Here is a 7,187-nt window from a genome sequence, read left to right on the forward strand (position 1 = left end):
TGCAGTTTTTTCCAGCGTTTTTATATAAAAGCTTTTCTGATTGTAGTCTATAAGAATGATCAAATATCACCGATTTGTAAGCTAAGCTAAGCTAAGCTACGCGAATGAGACATGATGTGATTCAGCAGTCTTTATTACTTGTTTGCGCACATGAATATACATGTGTGTGTGTGCACGACTGTTAGGATACAACAGTGTGCGCAATTGTTGCAAGGAGGGGGGAAAAACACAACGCTGCACAGCTCCGTTGATGGGACTTGGCTAATTAGCGGCTAGCACTCATTACAGTCTGTCTACTGAGCTCAGCCCCTCTCCAACACATCAGCTTTGCTAAATAGAGAGCGTTAGCCCCCATCTTTTGGGATTTCAGATTATAATTATCCAAATAGTATTTTCCTCACCCTGAATACTAAATTGAGATGATTTTTTTCTAACTATGTGTCTTCTATACAGGCCTGCACCTCACATACTACCAGCGGAAAACCTGTGATAATAGATTCTGCATGTCAGACTGACCCACCGAAGCTGCGTACTGTATTTTTCATGGGTTCAATGAACCGTTGATTTTGACAATAAACTTCCGACAGTTTATATATGTCATGAATATTCATGTTTGATGGGTAAAGTATATGCAGAAGCAAAAGCAAAAGGTTGTGCGTGGACTTTTTTTGTCATCAACAAATGGGTGTGTTATGCCATTGCTGTGTAGTATATAATATAATAGTAATGCCATGTACAATGAAGGAATGAAATGAAAGATTGCATAAAACCATATACACCAGTATTTATTTTCATGAACAATATTAGCATACGTTTTTCAAATTCGCATACGCTCGTGCCGGGGCCGTGCCGGGGCCGTGTCTCGCCCCCCTCTTCTGCAGGGGGGCGTGGTCAGCTGCAGCTCATTTGCATTAAAGCTACGTCACAGAATCAGCCCTTGCAAAAACAGGGCTGGAATAGAGCAAATAGAGCGAAATGAGGCATGGCTAAAATATATGATCTGTTTGGTATTTTGAAAAACTTCACAGACATGGCCCTGCAATATATTTTTCAAATATAGCATGATAGGTCCACTTTAAACATGAGGTGAATGGGAACAGGTGGCACAAGGCACCTGAGGCAGGTCTCGAGGTCCTGATTTAGGTGTTTTGTCTGGCCATTGGACTGGGGGGTGGTAGCCGGAAGACAGGCTGACGGTGGCGCCTAGGAGCCGGCAGAATTCCCTCCAGAAGACGGAGATGAACTGGGGACCTCGGTCGGACACCACATCACTGGGGAAACCATGAATCCTGAATGCTTGGGTTAACATGACCTTGGCAGAGGGAATTTTAAACAGAGGGATAAAGTGAACTATCTTGGTGAAACGGTCTACTACCGTCAGGAACGGCAGTGTTACCCTTAGAAGGCGGTAGTCCGGTGACAAAGCCAGTGAGATATGGGACCAAGGGCGTTGGGGCACGGGCAGAGGCTGAAGTAGACCCATCGGAGCCAGGGATGAGGTCTTGTTACGGGCGCACACGGGACAGGCAGCCACGAATTCCGTCACCTCCTTCACCATGGCTGGCCACCAGAAACGCTGTCTTATGGTGAACAACGTGACATGTGAGCTTAGAGGTGTGAGCCCAGTGCATTACCTTGGAGCGTAACGACACAGGGACAAAAAAGACGATTGTTCGGTGTGACTCAGGGAACTGCGTCACTATGGACTGATGGCTTTGGGCCGGGTGATTGTGCGCACCTGGGGCCCTGGGTTGTCCCCCCCCTCACCTGTGTCTAATTGTTTTCCCTCACCTGTGTTTGATTCCTCTGTGTATTTAAGTGCTGTCTTTTGTTGTGCTGGAGTCAGTGTGTGTGAGCTGCTGGTGGCCCCAGGCTGGGCACGTGAGCAGTTTATTGTGGCTGTGTCATTGTGTGTGATCTAACATTGGGTTGATCATTTAATAAATGCCCCGTCGGGTTATATTTTTGGACGTTCTGCCTCCTTGCTTGGTCGGGCCGCTCAACGGTCAGTCTCACAAATGGTGTCAGAAGTGGGATCTGACCAAGTAAGGAGAATTATGGGAGGAAAGAAGAGGGACCAAGGAGAGGAACCGCGGCTGGGGGTTGCTGTGCCGAGAACTGAACAGGGGGCCACGGCTGCTGAGGCAGCAGGAGATGAGAGACAGGCAGCACGAGCTGAGAGATAGAACGGACGAGCTACCGGAGTAGCTAACGGACGAGCTACCGGAGTAGCTAACGGACGAGCTAACAGAGTAGCTAACGGAGTAGCTAACGGACAAGCTACCGGAGTAGCTAACGGACGAGCTAACGGACTAGCTAGCGGACCCACGAGGGGTCGACGGAACCTGGGTTGGAGTAGGGGCAGACCAACGCCTTGCAACGGGACAGAGCAGCTTCCGGATGGCGGCGTTGGGGCCGGGTGGCTGGCTGGTGGTCCCGAAACCGAGACTATAGGACACTGTGCTTCCTGGGGAGAGGAGGAAGGAAATGTGACGCAGGGAACTGCGTCACTATGGACTGATGGCTTTGGGCCGGGTGATTGTGCGCACCTGGGGCCCTGGGTTGTCCCTCCCCCCTCACCTGTGTCTAATTGTTTTCCCTCACCTGTGTTTGATTCCTCTGTGTATTTAAGTGCTGTCTTTTGTTGTGCTGGAGTCAGTGTGTGTGTGCTGCTGGTGGCCGCAGGCTGGGCACGTGAGTAGTTTATTGTGGCTGTGTCATTGTGTGTGATCTAACATTGGGTTGATCATTTAATAAATGCCCCGTCGGGTTATATTTTTGGACGTTCTGCCTCTGCCTCCTTGCTTGGCCGCTCAACGGTCAGTCTCACAAATGGTGTCAGAAGTAGGATCTGACCAAGTAAGGAGAATTATGGGAGGAAAGAAGAGGGACCAAGGAGAGGAACCGCGGCTGGGGGTTGCTGTGCCGAGAACTGAACAGGGGGCCACGGCTGCTGAGGCAGCAGGAGACGAGAGACAGGCAGCACGAGCTGAGAGATAGAACGGACGAGCTACCGGAGTAGCTAACGGACGAGCTACCGGAGTAGCTAACGGACAAGCTAACGGATTAGCTAACGGAGTAGCTAACGGACGAGCTACCGGAGTAGCTAACGGACGAGCTACCGGAGTAGCTAACGGACGAGCTAACGGACTAGCTAGCGGACCCACGAGGGGTCGACGGAACCTGGGTTGGAGTAGGGGCAGACCAACGCCTTGCAACGGGACAGAGCAGCTTCCGGATGGCGGCGTTGGGGCCGGGTGGCTGGCTGGTGGTCCCGAAACCGAGACTATAGGACACTGTGCTTCCTGGGGAGAGGAGGAAGGAAATGTGACGCAGGGAACTGCGTCACTATGGACTGATGGCTTTGGGCCGGGTGATTGTGCGCACCTGGGGCCCTGGGTTGTCCCTGCCCCCTCACCTGTGTCTAATTGTTTTCCCTCACCCGTGTTTGATTCCTCTGTGTATTTAAGTGTTGTCTTTTGTTGTGCTGGAGTCAGTGTGTGTGAGCTGCTGGTGGCCGCAGGCTGGGCACGTGAGTAGTTTATTGTGGCTGTGTCATTGTGTGTGATCTAACATTGGGTTGATCATTTAATAAATGCCCCGTCGGGTTATATTTTTGGACGTTCTGCCTCTGCCTCCTTGCTTGGCCGCTCAACGGTCAGTCTCACATTCGGACACCCACTAGGTGTTGGGCTCACAATATTAGACTGCTTCACATCATTTTCTATCTGCCAGGAGACCGCCCCAACCACACAGTTCAGTGGAAGGATTGCCTCTGGTTCCTTGGCAGTAGGCCCTGGTTCATAGAGTCGTGACAGTGCGTCTGGTTTTCCATTCTGAGTACCCGGTCGGAAGGAAATCCTGAAGTTGAATCTGTTAAAGAACAGAGACCAACGGGACTGACGTGAATTAAGTCTCTTGGCTTTCCTGATATACTCCAAGTTCTTATGATCTGTCCAAACAATAAAAGGTTGCTCCGCCCCCTTTAGCCAGTGTCTCCACTCCTCTAATGCTGCCTTGACCGCTAACAACTCCTTGTCACCTACATCGTTGTTCTGCTCAGCTGAAGACAACTTACGGGACAGGTAGGCGCAGGGATGCATCCGGTTGTCCTTGGTGGATCTCTGGGACAACACTGCTCCTATTCCCACATTGGAGGCATCCACTTCCACCACAAATGTCACTGGGGGTGTGGGATGGTAAGAGCAGGTGCCGTGGTAAATCTCTCCTTAAGAGTCCTGAAGGCGGTCTCTGCCTGGGGACTCCACTGAAAAGAGACTTTGGAGGAAGTGAGATTATGAAGGGGAGCGGCAACAGAGCTAAAGTTCCGGATAAACTTACGATAAAAGTTTGCAAACCCTATGAACTGTTGCACCTTCTTCTTGTTGGTTAGTCTGGGCCAATTAGCCACAGCACTAAACTTGGAAGGGTCCATCTGTACTTGGTTGGCAGTTACAATGTGTCCCAGAAAAGAAACTGTGGCAGCGTGAAACTCACACTTCTCGGCTTTGACGTACAGGTGGTTTTCCAGTAGCTTCTGGAGAACTTGACGAACCTGTGGAACATGGGTTTGGCTGTCCGGAGAAAATATTAAAATGTCATTCAGATATACATACAAAAATACATTCAAGAAGTCTCTTAGAATGTAATTGGCGAAGGTCTGGAAGACAGCAGGAGCATTACATAATCCAAAGGGCATGGCCCGGTATTCATAATGTCCACTGGGGGTATTAAACCCAGTCTTCCACTCGTCCCCTTCTCTTATCCTGACCAGGTGATAAGCATTTCTGAGGTCGAGTTTGGTGAAAATCTTAGCGGACTGAAGCAGTTCAAACACTGACATTAATGGCAGGGGATAGCGGTTATTAGTGGTAATGGTGTTAAGTGGGCTATAGTCAGGGCTGCACATAACTGGTGTGCATGCGCACCCCCCGCCCAAAAAGTGCACCGGATCATTTGAAAAAAGGCGCATTTGCGCACTAACATTGAGAGAGAGAGAGAAAATAGAGGAGAGAGAGAGAGATATTTGCGAGTTGCATAAAAACTGGTAAGATAGCAGGGTTTCCCACACATAGGCTTTACTTGGGCGGGCCACCCAGGTTTATTAACAGCCGCCAAAGTATAATTTGCGAGCTATTTAGGTTTAATTGTTTTAATCCGTCCACGAGCACGACGGCATCTGCGATCTCTCGCTCTACCCCTCGCTATCGCGTGAATGGGCTGCTTTATGCGCTTCGCACAGTAACCATGCTGCGTGCTCACGAGCGCACCTCTCCCCCCGTTCATGAAATCAAGTACCCCTCAAAAGGTCCGGTTTATTTCATTTTAAGGATGCAAGCAACATCTCCAGGTGCCCCTTTGAGAACCAGGGCAAAAAAGTGATGTGCACCCCTGGCTATAGTCAATACATGGCCATCTTTTTTACTGACAAAGAAGAATCCTGCTCCTGCCGGTGAAGAGGGGGGACGGATGATTCCCGCTTTCAGGGAAGACAATATATATTCATCCATGGTCGCTCGCTCTGGCCCGGAGATGGAATAAAGGCGTCCCTTAGGAATGGGTGCGCCGGATAGTAGATCGATAGCACAATCAAAAGGGTGATGTGGAGGTAGTGACAGAGCCTTGCTTTGTTAAAAACTTATTTCAGATCGTGGTAACATGCAGGGATCTTAGACAATTCAGGATACTCATCATAACCATTAACTGGTGTAGTCTCTGAGTCTTTACCGGACATGATGACTGGGTAAAGTCTGATCGCCGGGGTCTGCATTATAGCAGGGCGAGGCGAGTTAGGAACACTACACTACTTTAGTTACTGTACTGCAAAAAGCAGATGGCGCTGCGCTCAACACACACACAGACTCAAAAGCAATGACACACTGGCACATAAGTTGCATAAACTACAGTATTGCAACTAAGCAGACAGCGCTGCTTCTCTTTCTATCTCCTCTTTCAAAATCTATTTAAAACTCATAACAAACAAACAAAATTCCCAAATTTGTCCTGAAATTAACTTATTAAATAAACGAAACGAAAAATATAGACTTATGCAAACAACATTGAATCTGGACTTGAAATTATTCTGATTAGGCCTAGACTGTAACATCTTGGTGAATACAATATATTACACATTACACCTACATACATTACACCTAATATTACACCTACATTGCAAATAAGCAGACAGCGCTGCTTTTCACACACACACACACACACACACACACACACACACACACACACACACACACACACACACACACACACACACACACACACACACACACACACACACACACACACACACACACACACACACACACACACACACACACACACACACACACACACACACACACACACACACACACACACACACACACACACACACACACACACACACACACACACACACACACACACACACACACACACACACACACACACACACACACACACACACACACACACACCTCGCGTATTGAAGAGTGATGAATCCGAAATGGATGAACAAACTTTGCAGCCCAGTTTCCCAGCTTTGCAGTGTATCCACGGGTATGCCTCTTGTTTCCTCCGCCACATCTCCTCCGTCCATACCTCTGGGAAAGGTGAGCTTGAGCTAGCCAGGGGAACGTTGCTAGTGCAGCTAACGTTAACGTTAGTGCCAGCATTATCCACGTCTTTAGGCGGCTCTTCTGATGATGTAATACTAGAAGCAGCTTCACTTGTAGCTTCGGTGTTGCTAGCCTCTTTCTTCTTGTGAATTATATTCTTTTTAGAAAATAAGTCAAGTAAAAAACACACACCCCCAGTGGGTGGGTCACTGACACACCCCCAGCTCGCCGCAGGGTCACGAGCATGATGACAAATCATAATTTTTTAAGGAAATCGTTTTTATTTTTTATTATAATTACTGTGAAATGTATTATGTTTGTCATTATTACAACAAATACACACTTGCCACTGATAACACTGGAAATGATTTTATATTTATTAGACTATTAAAAAAAAAAAATCATGCTCCAAATAAGTGGGGGTACGGCTTACCCCAGCGTCCAACACCCACTACACCACTGCCCATCCCTTAACTTGGTGCTGAGGAGAATTGAATAAATGAAATTGTAACATTTCTGAATGATTCTGAATCACTACCTGAACAGGCCCTGTATGATCCGGGACTTGACTCATTA

The sequence above is a fragment of the Notothenia rossii genome (assembly GCF_949606895.1).
Source record: "Notothenia rossii genome assembly, chromosome: 4".
NCBI lineage: Eukaryota > Metazoa > Chordata > Actinopteri > Perciformes > Nototheniidae > Notothenia > Notothenia rossii.